This window comes from Pseudonaja textilis, chromosome 2 (genome assembly GCF_049901715.1).
Source record: "Pseudonaja textilis isolate UNSWEBS1 chromosome 2, rPseTex1.2, whole genome shotgun sequence".
In the NCBI taxonomy this organism is placed as follows: domain Eukaryota; kingdom Metazoa; phylum Chordata; class Lepidosauria; order Squamata; family Elapidae; genus Pseudonaja; species Pseudonaja textilis.
In genome coordinates this window covers 99855545-99872235 of record NC_141991.1, presented here as the reverse complement: position 1 = coordinate 99872235, position 16691 = coordinate 99855545, and positions in this window count along the sequence as shown.

Genomic DNA, 16691 nt, shown 5'->3' with positions numbered 1-16691 from the left:
GTGGTTATAATTTGAGGACTATAACACAAAACCAACCCTTCTAAATGCACAGACATTATCCATTATAGATCTGCATCCTCTTCAGTTAAACACAAGAGCAATTGAAACCGAGCTGATTAAAATAGTTGAGAAGAAATTCAGAGCCCAAGAGGACCTGTAACAATTTCAGCTGCTGGAAACACGAACAGAGGTGGAAACACTTGAGCAGCTTGGTCACTATTTGTTGCCTCCACTTCATTATTCCAAGCCTGGGTCTTTTTTCCCACTTGGGCCTCCTTCAAAAGTGCAGCCAGGAACTTTGGACAATCTTTGAATTCTCCTTACTTCTTTCCAAGCCATTGTCTATATTGCAAACTGATGGATGTTATTGCAAAACATGGCCTGTGGCAAGATATGAATGAGAATCTACTCACACGCTCGCCAAATATTTACTGCACAAAAGAAGAAAGATATTATTCCATAAATCAAAAAATTGTTCCCCTGGCCCCCAAATGAAGCTTAAGTGTAGGCTCAGTAATTGCACAACATGTTATATAATACAGTACTGATTGAGTACAAGGGCAGGCAGCTGCCCCCGAGGGCTTCTTTTCCAAACAGTAAGATCATTTGCACAGAAATGGCCGAGATGTTCAACCATGCTGATGCAGGACATTTATCTCACACCTTTTCCAAATACCTGCCAACACCTGAGAAATTAATTCCACTACTGGGAACGATAGTGTCTCCATTAGAAATATGTCCTGCCATAATAACTATCCAAAGCCCCCAGTAGAACCTATATTTACCTAGTTTTTTCTGGCTGTTTTTCCATTGGCTAGCTTCATTTGTGACTATTTAATTATTTTCTTTTAGTGATATTAAGGGTAGTCAATCTTAAACTGGAGGGCATGCAGTATCTACAATCTTCATCTTTACTTGGCAGATCCATTTAGAGTTTTTAGTTGCAGTTATAGAGGGTCTCTGCTCCCTTGTCTATGTCAAAGATAACATCTGTGTCTTGAAATTCAGCTTGATTCATAGTGACCAGAAACATCAATCAAGCTTCCCGAATACCTTCAGATTACTACTGTCAAATGTTTTCCTTTTAAATCTACTGTCACCCAGCTTGGACAGAATCCTGTATAAATGATATCTACATAATTCTTTGGTGTATGGAGATTCTCAATCATTCAGGTCATGGTTGTCCTAAAGGTGCTTTTTCAAGAGGTAACTGGACTTTCTGGTTTTTCTTTAAAGACGTTTTGCTTCTCATCCAAGAAGCTTCTTCAACGTCTTCAGAGCTGAAGAAGCTTCTTGGATGAAAAGCAAAACGTCTTCAAAGAAAAACCAGGAAGTCCAGTTGCCTCTTGAAACAGCACACTTGGAACAATTCTACAGTGATAATTAAGTGATGTTGTCTTATTCTTATGCCTCTCCTTCATTTGGCCATGCATATGTACCTGGCAAACACAAGTAATATATGCCTGTTTTAAGGAGATACATCAGAAGTCTAAAATAAACAAGATTTCATTAAACTGATCCAAAATATATTCTCAGATTTACATGGCTGCTGGGTACATTCAACATCTTGAGTGCATTAAATGCTACCCTTGTAAGTTAGCAAGAGATGTGCAAAGAAGTTAATAATGATGCTGATTAGGCACAAGAGGTGTGCCAGAAGAGAATCTGCATTATTTCTCTTTCTATGTAATCAAATTGAAATTAGGCTTCATCAGTTGAAAGTTTTAGAGGGAAATATTTAGTTTCTCTGATTATTAGGCCATCACATAGATTTCAGAATGCAATGCAATGGAACAATGCAAAAGCCCAAACAAACAAAAGCTAGTCTAAAATAGTGACTCGTCTTTGGCAATATTAAGACATATTTAACTCCCATAATTCCTCAGCCAGCATGGGAGCTGAGATCTACACATCTAAAAGGGAAGAAGGATTGGCCTAAAGTCAGAAATAATGTTCCAAGTCACCACTAACACCATAGAGATGTGTGTATTAGACAATCCATGGTATACCTTGCAGAACGTCCAAATAACCGATCATAATCCAGATTTAAAGCTCTGATTTAGAATGTTTCATAAGGGCACTGAAGTCTGAAGGCAATTACTAAGCTGCCACAAATGAATTTCTTTAATCAGAGGCATCCACTTCTTATTCTAAGGTCAACTTTCTATTTTGGACAGGTAATATCAGTGCAAGAAAACATAATAACATATCACATAAAGGCAAACATTTTTCTGCTGAGAAATTTCCCAGAGGCTGTCCTGCAGTTATGGAACACTCTGGGAAATTTTGCTGCTGCATTGAATATCAAAAGGCCAACTGAGCAGAAGTTTGAGGGGGTGCTAGCTTTGATGAAGATAGACTCCTCTTTGACCCACATCTCCATCTTAAAAACAACCTAACAACCTAACTAGACCATGCAGTCCAATAGGGAAGATAAAAGAGGCATAAAGAACAGGAAGTGGGACAAGGAAAGCAGGAACAGTCATGGGTACTAATGGTACACCACACCACCTCTTCCTCTATTGCTGTCCCCAAGCCATACATGCAGCCTTCGTTGAACTGCTGAAGCTTAAGGAGTGCCTGAGCTTTTTCATCATGAGGAATGGAGGTGGGTAGGAAGAGCATATGAGATATTGGAGGGCTAAGAGAAACAACTGTATTTAACACCCACACCCCCTATGAAGGCTTGAATGAAGCACTTCCTTAAAGTTAGATAGCAAAGCAACACTGTTTTTCAATTTTTGACATCAAAGTGAAGCATCTACATTGTTCTTTCTGCCTTAGCTGCCAGTTGCAATAGCCAAAGTGGCTTCTACGCAGACATCGGTCAAAGCTGCAAAGTAACATGAAAGAATCTTTTGAAGTCAACTTCAGTGCCTCTTAATCTCAAGGAAGATAATCATGTTATATCCATAGCAAAAAAAATGCCTCAGTGATACTTAAGAATGTTTTGAGCCTCTATAAGCAGTCTTAGAAAATAAAAATGGGTTGTTGCCACCTGGGGCTCTGTTTCAAAATAAGCAGAAAATGGATAAGCTAAGCTTGAAATAATAGAGAGCAACTCCACTGAAAGGATAGGCAAGATATTTTACTAATTTGCCTTCTAATAATAACCCCTCCCTAATCAAACAAGTCAACTTAGCTACAGCTGCAAGATTTGCCATTTTAAAATCCATTCATTCATTATGATTATTTCTGTATTGTTCCATCATTCCACATGTAATAACCTCACTTCACTTACTATATGAAAAATCAATTTATTATCCATAAATCCTAATAAGAAAAAAATCTTGCTTCATCTAAATTTGATTTTTAAAACTCCCTGCATCATCATTTGTATTTTTGGTAGTGGTGTTTTTTTCACAAGTCCACCATTCAAGGTAAAATCTACCTTCTTGCTTTCCATATTTTCAACAGCAATTAAAATACCTCTATAGATTCTAGATAACTTCTCTGGTGACACATACCAGTGTACAATTTTATTAAAATATATATCTTAGATGATAAGATAATGTGAATGAATCAGTGGGAAAGATTGTGGTTGAAAGGAGTAAAATTAACATTATCGGTCCTTTCAATCACAATCTTTCCCATTGATCTATTTGTATATCTATATACCACTAAAATTCTCCTGTCTGTTGGTCTGTTTGTAACAGTCAAGCAGAGATGCAACCTAGAACTTAGGAGAAATTTCCTGACAGTGAAAAGAATCAACTTGTGGAATGGCTTGCCTTCAGAAGTTGTGGGAGCTCCATCACTGGAGGCTTTTAAGAAAAGCGTGGACAAGGTACTTCAGATAGGCTAGCTTAAAGAATGGCTCCAAAATCTGGACCCATTATTCCTATGGGATTAAAATTTCAAAGCTCTTAAGACCAATTGTATTGGCAAAAGCAATCGTAGTCGTGTGATTGTCCACAAGGAAAAGTCGACAGCGAAGCTGGTAAGTAGAAATCACTTCTGGCCTCACTGCTTTTTTGCTTGCCCAGGATCATCACCTGTTTATCTCTTTAGATGAGCAAATATCTCTGAAAGAATGATTTCACAGGTCCTGGATTGTCCAGTTATAACTAAAATTATTAGCACGCACTCTTTAACGTATTTGTCTACCATTCTCAACCTTAACAGAAATATATATATTTTAGCAAGGATGGACATTTTTTTTTTTTGAATGAACAAGTTTCCACCCATGGCAGTCATTTCATAGGCGCAGTCATTTTATCTGGTATCTTGTCAAAATTCCAAATGTATTGAATTTCTGAGCTGCTTACAAAATGATACTTTGGATGAATTTGCTTATAGTGGTTTTTTTTTTCTGCAATACTTTTTATTTTTTATGTTTATAGTGATGTCAATAATCATAGTCTAAACTTACTAAGTCTTTTTCTTTTTAAACAAAAAGCAACCTTCATTCATTGTCTCAGTTCTGTTTTAAATCAAGATATTCCCCTGTGGACCAACAAAGAATAACAACACAAAGCATTCCTGCTTGATCTAACAGAAATAGGTCATGTAGGTAGGACAATTTCCTTCCCTCTGAAGAAACAGAGAAATGTAAAAGAAATAACTTCTCAACATAGGAATAGATTGTCAAAAAGTTTCACCCTGCTGATTTCTGCCCGTTGTGCCTGTTCTGCAGAAATCATTTCGGAGAGAAAGATGCAACTATAAAGCCCAAAGCATCTAAAACCTTGAAAAAGCATGCTCTAAAACCCATCTAAGGACATAACAGGGCAATTTGATTTCCCAGGAGAATCCAGGAGCCACACATCAAGAGGTTGTGGCTTGTGGTAGCTCTATTTGTATCTGCCAGTCTTTTGCCTGATTTGGTTTTGAAGGAGGTAATCAGATTTATATATTAAATGAAAAGCTGACATGTTACAAAACAGAGTTAGTTGGTTGGTTTGATATCTGTCTTGTGAAGATCAAAACGGTATCTGGCTTCTTACAAAAGACCACTGGGATTAGTAGTAGAATGTATTCTGAGAGCTTGGAAAATGTGGCAAGAATTTCTTCCCTAGCCTAGTTCCCAACTGGCCATGCCTCCACTTGCCCAGGCTGATAAGGTTAATCACCCAATGAACACTGCTGCATCTCAACTCCCTTTCAGCAGTGCTTTCCCTTTCCTGGAAGTCTATTTCTCACTGCTGGAATAGAATTCTTCACTGTCACTTTCCTAGTTGCCTCTGGCCCTAGCCAGCTGGTCCCTGAGTTTCATCTGCTTGGCTTAACAGCTGCTAGCTTCAGCTAAAGCTTTAGTTTATCAGCAACAACCAGTCTTTTGAAGCCCAGCTGCTCAGTGCTGAAACCAGTTAAAATGCAAAGGAAGAACAGAAAGGGAGATGCTGTTGCTGTACAGTGGAATACAGCCTGGTTTTCTTATCTCCTGTGTCTCTTTACCCCAGCAAGAGGCATGATATACGAATCTGTAATTTTACTGAGAAATACAACCATGCACTGCATAAAGCTAGAATGATGGCAGATCCCAAACAAAACCATGGAGGAGCACAATTTAATGTTCTCATTATTTTCTCAGCCTGCAACATCTTTTGAGACTGTTTCATTTGTTCCCCGTGAATTTGAATTTAGAAGGAAATTGCAATGTAGAGTAAAGGAATTATGTTTTCCTCGAGGCTGCCACCTGCTTCCATCTGTGGGAAGTGAAATGATACAGCACATCTTGGCTTCCAGTTCTACCCCCTTTCTCAGTTGCAGAAGAAGAGAAAGAGATCTAACATCCCTGGATCCATACAGTCAGAGAAGGAGGAATATTTGATTTGTAAAAGAAAGTGGAAAGATGCCAGAGCTCAGTTTTTCAGAAGCCCCATCCACAATTACAACAGTATTACTTTTGGGGACAGTGCAACTCCTTTATCACAGAAAAGGATATCATGAAAGATCTTGCAAAAAAGAATGTTTGTATCTTGAGGATACTTTATTTTCTGCACAGGATGTGTTTGAACTGTCACTTTTAAACTATATGACTGCGTTATCTTCATTGTCCCAGAGTTCTTCCAGTAGTTATTAGATATAGCTGGTGGAGTGGACTGATATTATTAAATAAATGGCATCAGTTACTTTTAAAACACACTTGGGTGGAATTAATTGTGAAAATCTCCATGTTGCCTTACTAGAAGTGTTTTGCCCTCCTTCTATGAAATCTAGAAGATTGTTGCTGGCTGAAAGCTTATCATGCTATCGATACTTTCTGTAGCACCAGTCTGAAGAGACCCTTAAATTTCTTTACAGTTATGACATACTATGATTTTTTGGGGGGGGTGGGGGGGGGGAGCAGGATGAGAAAAAGAGAGAGGATACTGAAGGTTTTTCTTTTTGTTTCACTACCAGCATTTCACCAGCCCGGCATTTGTTCTCTGAATGTCAAAATCTGAACCTCAAAATCTAATGCTTCTTTCCACATTAATGAATAAATACCTCCAAAGTAGGAATAACTATGCTTTTGAGTGGTGCAATGTTTTATTCTCCCCCCCCCCCCAATATATTTATTGCAATGACTTAGACCAGGATTTAGGTGCTTGATTGAAAACATTCATCCCTTGGTAGTAAGCAAACAATGTACTTTCAACAAGTTTATTCAACAATTCATTGCTTTGAGTCTCCCTGAGATTTCTGTCAAAGAAACACTCCTCTCTGACTTTGAAATAGATGAAATAAATAACTGTCATGTGCACAACAGTTGCACATGGTTCTGATATGTTCTCAGAGTTTTTAGCTAGCAATAAAACAAGGGTAGGAATCAAGGAGTGGTCATTCTATATACCGGGATCAATTGATTCTAAATCTCTACAGATCCTTCTAAATGGATTTAATGCAATGTTGGAAAACCAATGCTCTCTGGATATGGATTCCTTAATCCTCATGATTTCTAGGCTGATTGGGTTGGCGGGAATGGTAGTTCAGCAACCCTCGGAAGACCACAAGTTCAGTCATCCTGATTTAATGCAAGAGAAAATCAGGCTTTTTTCAAATCAGTAAGGACTCAGAGTCAAGTTTCTATTGAGTTTGAAATAGAAACCTGAAACATTCACATTTCAGAATGATTTCCAGGCATATTCATATTCTTAACTTCTGCTAAAAATCAAATTTGTTTTTGGAACTGCTGAAATTTAGACCCACATAAAAATTCACATGTTCTTTTTTTAAAATTTTAAAATAAAGTTTATTTAAGAATCATACATTTAAAACATTTAGAAAACAAATGAACATATAAACAGATATATTTACATGTTGCAGCAAAAAGTTGAACAATGGTTACACATTTTTTAACAATGATGTGATCTGCCTTGTTACGATACCTTCTTCGTTCTTTCAATGCCTTAGTTTCACAAAATACTTTATGATTAAACGCACGTCTTCAATAACTTTATAGCTTATCAGTTGTCAAATATTGCCTTTTCTTTAACCATTCATACCAGCAATTCCATGTTTTATAGTAATCACTATCTTGGTTATTTTTTAGTAGTTTAGTTAGGCTATCCATCTCTGTGCACTCATGAATTTTTTTGATGACCATCTCCTCTGAAGGGGTGGTAGACAATTTCCAATTTTGTGCATAGCTTATTCTAGCTGCCGTTATAATGTGTAACATTAAATATTGGTATTTTTTTTCCATTTTTGAATCTATCATACCCAGCAAGAAAGTTTCAAGTTCAAGTTTTACTTCTTGCTTAGTTATATTTAAAAACTTTTGCACAAATGGACAGGTCCACCACATATGAAAATATGTTCCCTGGACGCAGTTACACTTCCAACAGTTTGGGGGAAGGTTCGGGAACATCTTACCCAGTCTCACAGGTGGCAAATGCCAATGATATACCATTTTATAGAGGTTCTCTTTATGCGAGGCCGACATAGTTAATTTGTAGTTTGTTTCCCAAATATGTTCCTACTTGTTTAATTCAATGTGGCCCACATTTTTTGCCCAAATTATCATGCACTCTTTGACTGTTTCTTCTTTTAGTTTATAATCCAATAGATATTTATATATTTTACTAATCATCTTCTTTTCTTCTTGCCAAATGTTATCTAATTCTTGGTAGGTCATGTTAAAGCCAAATTGTTCTTTATCTTTTTTGTAGTGCGATTGTATCTGCGCATAGGGCTACCATGGTATCTCTTTTCCTAAAATTTGTATTTGATTCCTAGCCTTTAACTCTCCATTTTGATATAATAAATCTTTATATCTTACAAAATTGTCAAAATCTAAGACATTTGGATGTATAACTGCCTCCATTGTGGATAACCACAGTGGGACCTTGCAATAATGTACTTTTTTTATCTTTTCCCAAATATTTAGTAGCACATTCCTTATATAATGCCTTTGAAAGTGGTGCTTACTCTTTCCATTCCACATAAATGCATGCCATCCATGTTGGAGATCAAAACCCTCTAGTGTTAAAATCCTTTTGTTTATCAAATTAACCCAGTCCTTAAGCCAAGTTGCTATCACAGCATAGTAATATATTTCAAAATCTGGAAGACCAAAACCTCCTTTCTTTCTATCATCTTGCAATAATTTATATTTTATTCTGTTTTTTTTCCCTTGCCATATAAATTTGGATAATGTTTATTTAGTTCTTCAAAAAAGCTTTTTTCAACTTGATTGGCACCGTCTAAAATAGAAACAAGAATTTTGGCAGAATGTTCACTTTTATTAATGCAATATGGCCTAATAAAGATATTTGTAGTTTAGCCCAATTATCTAAGTCTTTAAATATTTGAATTGTTAATTTATCATAATTATCTTTTTTAATTGATGAGCACCTAGCTGTCAGCCATATCCCCAGATATTTTACTTTATTTACCACCTGTATCCCTAATCTCTTTGTTAGTTCTTCCTTTTGTTCATTTGTACAGTTTTTTGTTATCACTTTTGTTTTTTCTTTATTCATTTTTAACCCTGCAACCTTTCCATATTGTTCTATTTCTTTCATCAAAATAGGTGTCGTTTCCAGGGGATCTTCCACTATAAAGGCCGTATCGTCAGCAAATGCTTGAAATTTGTACTCCTCTTTTTTAACTTTTAACCCCCCAATCTCTTGGTTTTGTCGGATTTGTACCAATAGTGTATCTTCTGCTAATATATAAAGTAGGGGAACCAAGGGACATCCTTGTCTTATACCTTTGTTTATCCTTATATTATCTGTATTATTCCCATTTATTAATATTTTTGCGGTTTGGGTGTTGTATATTGTTTTAATGAATCCTAAAAAAAATTCACCAAATTTCATGCCTGTCGATTGTTTAATAAGAAAATTCCAATTTAAATTGTCAAATGCCTTCTGAGCATCTAAAAACATCAGTGCCATTGTTTCAGTTGAGTGTACTTCATAGTATTCTAAAACATCCATAATTATTCTTGTATTTGTCTTCATTTGTCTATGATGAAAACCCATTCTGGTCAGTGTGGATAATCCTACTTAATATTTTCTTTAATCTTTCCATCAATATTGTGGCCAAAATCTTGTAATCTACATCTAAAAGTGATATTGGCCTATAATTTTGAACTTTTTGTGGGTCTGACTGCTCTTTGTGAATAAGGGTTATATATGCTTCGGTCCATGATTTTGGTATATTAGCGTTATCCAAGGCTTCATTATATAAGTCTGTCATTAATTCCTCCAATAGCTCTTGGAACTCCTTATAGAATTCAGATGGAATTTCATCCGGGCCCGGGGTTCTATTTAATTTTTGTGCTCCAATTGCCTTTCTAATTTCTTCTGTGGATATTTTATTTTTTAAAATACATTTCTCTTCATCCGTAATTTCCAGTAAATTTTTTTCTTCCAAATATTGGTTAATAAGTTGTTCTGGTACTTTTCTTGATTGTATGGATTTGTAAAAAATGTCCTTGGCAATATCTTTCTTTTCCTTAACCTGAGTACATACTTTCCCTTCTTGGTTTTGGAGAGCTACAATAGTTCTTTTTCTTTGTTCTTTTTTTATTCTATGGGCTAACCATCTCCCTGGCTTATTTGCATTTTCAAAATAATTTTGTTTTTCTAATTTAACTTTTCGGGCCAGGTCTTCCTGCATACTTAAATTTACCTTATGTTTTGCCAAATCTATTTTTTTACTAATATTTTGATTATTCAGATCAACTTGTCTACTTACTCCTAACTCTTTAAGCTTCTCTCTCCACACATTTTGTTGTTGTCTTTTTTCTTTATTTTTTTTTAATATTATAACCAATAGTTAAACCTCTCACATAGGCTTTTGTTGTATCCCAGAGATTTTGAAGAGACATATGCTCTCTCTTATTTATTTCAAAAAATATTTTCAATTCTTTTCTCACCATTTCAATATATTTGTTATCTTTTAATATACTATTATTAAATGTCCATCTTCCAATCGTTCTCTTTCTTTTCCACTTAATCTGAATAGGGTTATGATCAGCCCATACATTTGGCAAAATCTCTATGTTTTCAATGTTTTCCATTAAACCGGGGTCCATCCAAATCTGATCTATTCTAGACCAAGAATGATGGGGATTGGAAAAGAAAGTATATTGCCTTTTGGTTGGATATAGTTCTCTCGACACATCCTTCAAGTTTAATTCCCTTACCACGTTATTAAAAAACGATGGGAATAGTCTCCTTTTATTTTTATTTTTTGGGGGAACTTTTACAGCCTTTATCCTTGTCTGAAACAGCTTTTAAATCTCCTACAATACATACATTTGTATATTCATTTTCTACTATCTTATGATGGAGTTTATTATAAAATTCTTTTTGATTTATATCCGGGGCATATACTGTAACTAACAAGGTCTTTTTCTGATTTAATATTATTTCTATAAATATCATTCTTCCATCATTATCCTTGTATACTTGTTTGTGCTGCAGCCAATCTTTTATATATACACAATACCCCTTTTTCTTTGATTTGAAAGAGCCCAATACATTTTTCTCAAATTAGTATCCTTTAGGAGGTCTGCCTGTTTGTCTATGATATGAACCTCTTGCATACAAGTTATATCTGAATTTTGCTTTTTAAGTTTTTCAAATGACTGTTTTCTTTTTAATGTTGAATTTAAACCATTGATATTAACTGAGAATAAGGTAATTTCTCTGCTCATATTACTGTCTGTGTAGAGCGTTTTTTGTTTCTTTCCTTGTTCTGGGTTCTCTTGTACTTGTCCTCATCTTCTCTAAGTTTCTGAGATTCTGACTGTGGTATGGGTTCTTTCTCTTCAGATAATTGTTCTTCCTGGCTTCTTGTATTTAAATCTTCTTCACTTTCACATTCTTCTTCAGGTCCCAGATATTGTTTGCGAAATTGATGTGCTTTCTCTATTGTGTTGATTTTATATTTTTTATCCTGCCATGCTACTGGGAGCCCTTCTGGGGTGAGCCATCTGAACGATACACCATTTTTAATTAACTGAGATGACAAAAACTGGTAGCCCCTTCTTTGCTCCCTAACTCTCCTGGGTATTTGCTTCAATGTTACCACTTCATGATCTTTATATATCAGTGGCTCATCTCTGGTCTTGCTGTATAGCATGACTCGTATCGTCTTTCTCATGAATTGGATGTGGACTTCTCAGGATAGTCTGTGTCTTTGGGTGTAATGCGTGTATACTCTGTAGACCTCATCAATGTCATTCTCAATTTCGTGTTTGTCTTTCTGTAGGGCTGTTGCTATCAAATTCACCATTATTTCACATAAATCTTCCTTTTTATCTTCAACAACATTCTGGAATCTCAAATAAAATGATGCTTTTTCTAATTCTATATGCACCACAGAATCTCGAAGTTCACAATATAAAACTTTCCAATTTTGTTCCAATTCCTCTAATCTCTTTTCCACCACCTCTACTATGTTTAACTTTTGTTCATTTTTTTTTGTCATTGTCTCCTGGATCTTTCTGATTTTACTATCTAAATTTTGTATCTCATTCTTCACTCCTCCTATTTCCATTCTCATTTCTAATTTCATGTCTTCGTGATTCCTCACTATCAGTTCATGGGTTTTTACCATCATTTCCTGCATCATGGCAAGCATTGATTGTACTGCCTGCAAACTTTGGGCGGAACTTGTCTTTTCCGCCAATAACATTGCATCAATCGATCTCTGTCCCAGAGGTGAAGATGTCGCTGTTGTAGGTTTCTTCCCTGATTTTACATTTGTAGTTATTGTTGCCATTTTAATTAGTTGTAGAAGCTCTCTCCAATCTACCATCAACTATCCTAGTAGAGTTATATTGTCTTTTCCCTTAAATACCGTACACCTATTTATACATATGTTGTTAAATAAAAAATTTCTATTATAGGTAATCCCAGACAGATCTTACTTCAATTTCTTAAGTGGTCAAATATTCTAAGGTTTAGATATTTAAATATTAACCCAATATATATTTAATTAATCCACTATAAATACAAGTAAGTAAATACTAATATGTTTAACCAGAAGAACATCAAATCTATGTAATCACAAAAATATTGTAAATAGTTAAAGCACCCAGCTAATTAATATATTTAAATATCTGGATTTATCTTTTTTCTTTAAGGATATATATGTTTAATCAAAGTAAGTAATTCTAATTTCTTTCTTTCCCCCTTAGATTTCTTGTATAATACTTTTAAACAGGGATTGGTTGGTATAATTTATCAGTAGAACAATACAATGAGAATAATAATAATACTATGATAATACTATATAATTATTCTTTGACAATCTAATTCATATGTTTATAGAATCACTTTCCAACAATTATACAATTAATCCAAAAAATTCAATCATCATTAAGCAATATTCTATATACAAATTTCTCGTATATTTACCTCTATCAAATTAATTTTCTACCAACATCACTTAAACAGATTTGTATCTTACCAATATCTATTAAATCGGATCCAGTGATTTTTTTTTTGTTAATTGTCTTACATCAGGTCTTAATTCAAAATGTCCTCATTCCAAATTGCACTGTCACTTTCTCTGTTTGTGTATTTTCTTGTTGCTCTTTTATTCTTTTATTCTGGCACAGTAACAGTTTCACTTATGAACCTTAGATAAGTCTTTCTTATTTTGTTGTCAGGATTGTCTATTAATATTTATCAGATTAAAGTTTCTTTTCCACAGTCCTTTCTTCCGATCTTTCAACGCAGTAAAAGTTCATTCCCAAGTTTTACACTCTTAATTGTCCTTTCATTTTCCTATAACACTATCACTTTCACTTCTTTTTCTTTTGTTCCCCCACTTCTCAAGTAAACGGATATTAAAGTTCTATAGTTCACTCCTCCACTTGCAAAGCAAATGTTATTACCTCACCCTTCGTCTCCTTAGGTTTCACGATCCATTAGTCAGCATAAATCTCTGCCGTTGTTTTAGTTAGTGCTTCTGTCAAAAACTCCGCTGCTTCGCCCACACCACTCAGTTCAGAGCTTTCTTTACAGTATACACCAATATTCTGAAGATCTTCTTTAAATATGCCTTTCCAGTGCTCAGCCTGCTGTTTCTCTCTTTCCACTCCTTTTAATCAGCTGGGCTGCTGCATCTCTGGTTCCAATTGTCACAGTTGTCATGATCTTCCTCTTCTGCCATTGGTTTTCAGGGGGTTCTTCTTCTAGTCTTCAGGATCACGGCACCTCCCCAAGATCTCTATGTCTTCTTTCTTTTGCCTGCCCCTTCGGGGTCCAGCACACTCCAAAAAGCCACCAACTAGCAATAATCGGAATCTTTCAGAGTGGCGGTCCTCTCCTCAGCTCCGCACCGACACAGCTCCCAACCAGAAGTCAACAATTCACATGTTCTAATCTAGTCTTATGCCAACCCCCCTTTCATCTAATGAAATGAGATATCATCCACAAAATTTTATACCACAATTAATATTCTTTAAGGCAATTGTGGGGAAACTTTGAATTGCCAGAGGCTGCTGAATTACCTGTCCTGGCATCCTTTGCTATTGCCAAGCTGAGCTATTTCAAATTTGGATTCTCCCTTTAATTTCCCCCCATCTTCAGAAGAGGAATAAGACTACTTTGTTTTCAGTTGGTTTGATAAAATGAGAATTTTTATTCCTAGGTTGATATGCTATGTAATGTATCTGTTGTTCTTCCTTAATATTCTTTATTGAATTTGAATGTATCTAATACACTCAGTGAGCAAAAGTGTTCTTGAGAGACTTAGAAAATATTAGGAAATAAAAATGATGTGTGAAATGATTTATGTTATTCCTACAATATTTCATCTATTTTGTTTTTCAGATGTGAGGAACATGTTTATTCAATCACTGGGCCCATAATAGTGTTTTAGCATTTCTGAGAATATCAACTTCCTGTCCAATCATCTGGTTGCATCCTGACAACAACATTCAATATCAGGCTTAAGGTATTTCCATTCTCCCTTGGAATATGAGGATAGCTTTATACATTCATCTGTCCTTAGACAAGTGCAAGCATTTCTTTCAAGTTGTTTTATTATCTCGATAGGTGAATAAGGCTAGATAGGCTTAAGCAGGTGACCGGGCCTGTAACTGGCTTATACTTTTTTCTTCTAATCTGCATGACTTTATGGTGAGCCACCAAGGACAATTTCCACTATTTCAATGCTATTATGGCAATGTTCACTGGTTATTTGCTACCAGGGGTGGGATTCTACCAGTTTGCATCTATTCACTAGAACCGGTTGTTAACATTCTAAGCAGTTCGAAGAATAATCCTGTAGGGAAGGCAGGAAGGAAACATTCTGGTGTTGCTTACAGAAACTGTCTCTCCATTAATCCTTATTACATTCTTGGCAGGATTAGACTTCCTGTCTCAGGAACATCTCTGGAGTTTTTTCCCCCTCTTTTGCTGGTACTTTGCTTGTGTGCAGTGACCATTTAGAGTTACAATAGCATTGAAAAAAGTAACTTATGACCTTTTTTCACACTTACAACTGTTGCAACATCCCCACAGTCATGAGAGGCCAGGGGAGGAGATGCATGCCTCGATGTGAGTGATATTGAGTTGGCCACACCCAGCCAATAACATGACCACCAAGCCATGTCACGCAGTCACATGACCACCAAGCCACGCCCACCACCTAAGCCAAGCCCAGAGAACCGGTTGTTAAAATTTTTGAATCCCACCCCTGCTTGCTACTCTATTTAGGGGAGGAGAGGCTACTATGTCTGCAGATGTCTATCAGGGCAGAAACTAATCAGATCAAAAGGGCTAAGGGGTTTCCTCACACTTGAAGCCAGACTTTGCTTCTTTAGAGCATGGCTACGAACATTTATCTTCCGGAATAAAATAACAACATAATGTAGAGCTATTGTAGACAATGATGTTGAAATAATAGGACATAAAGAACAATATGGCAAGTGACAGACTGGGTTTGCTCAGTTGCTCAGGAGGCCTGCAGCCATTTGGAACTTTATAAATGAAACACAGACAGCATTGCTCCCCTGAGACCTTAATTTTGTTTCCATCTCCATAATTCCTCGACGATGCTTTGCCATCCCAAATGATTTCTCTCCTGTCATTGTTTTATAAAGAAAGGAAATAATATTGCTTTGCACTTGATGACCCTTCCTGCTAACTCGGTATTTAATGCCATTAACTGATATGTCTATTGAGTCAGGATTGATTACACCATGGCTCCCAGCTAACAAAAGCAGACAGGTCTTCAGTATATTCATTAGCAGGGGTCAAAAGTGGTGGCGCTCAAACTAAGTGCTATAAACCTGCAAAACAAATGACACAGAAAGGAAGCAATAAAGGTATCTGAGTCCGTCTCACAGGTGCAGAGAGCTTCTTCATAATCACTGAAGTCAATTGTCCCTATTATTTGTACAATATTGCCTGAAATGTAGATGTGAAGGCAACATAAGGGGAAAGGCATGAAGCACCTTAAAATTCGATGGAAAGGGACATACTGATTTATACGATCAAATAGCGTGTCAGATTTGTTGAACTGAACATTTTTGGTGCTACCTTGTACATTCTGCATGATTGAGAAACTGCAAATAACTTTTGGAAACTTTTCATTCACAAAGAAATTAAAAATTAACATGTTTAAAGAATATGGAACATGGAATCTGACCATACGCTGAATCCAAGCAGTGTGTCTCAAGTGGTATGCTTCCATTACATGGGGAAATAATAGATGTCTACATCAACTCTAGACTTGATTGTATTTATAGATTTCCTTTTCCATAAAGAGATAGCATTGGTGTATACTGTATTTCCGAAACGTCATCATGTCCATCCATCATACCTTTCACCTTCCATTTTTAAATCTTTCTTTGGGATCTTCTTCAAATGGCAAGTCTTAAAAACAACTGTACATTATTAAGCAGTACAGGTAGTCCCTGATTTATGACCACAATTGGGACCAGAATTTCTGTTGTTATCTGAGCCACTCCTGCTTTTATTACCCTTTTTGCAATGATGAAGTGAAACATGTGGTCTTTACTTAGCTTCTCTTGACTTTGATTGTCAAAAGCTGGCTGGGAAGGGTACAAATGGTGATCATATGACCCCAGTACAGGGCAACTGACATAAATACATACTGTTTGCTAAGCACCTGAATTTTTATCACATGACTGTGGGAATGCTGCAAGAGTCTTAAGTGCGATAAGTCACTTTTTTCAATGCCATTATAACTTTGAACGTCACAAAATGAATAATTGTAAATCAAGGACCACCTGGATAATTTGATAATTTCCACAGATTACAGAGGGGTAT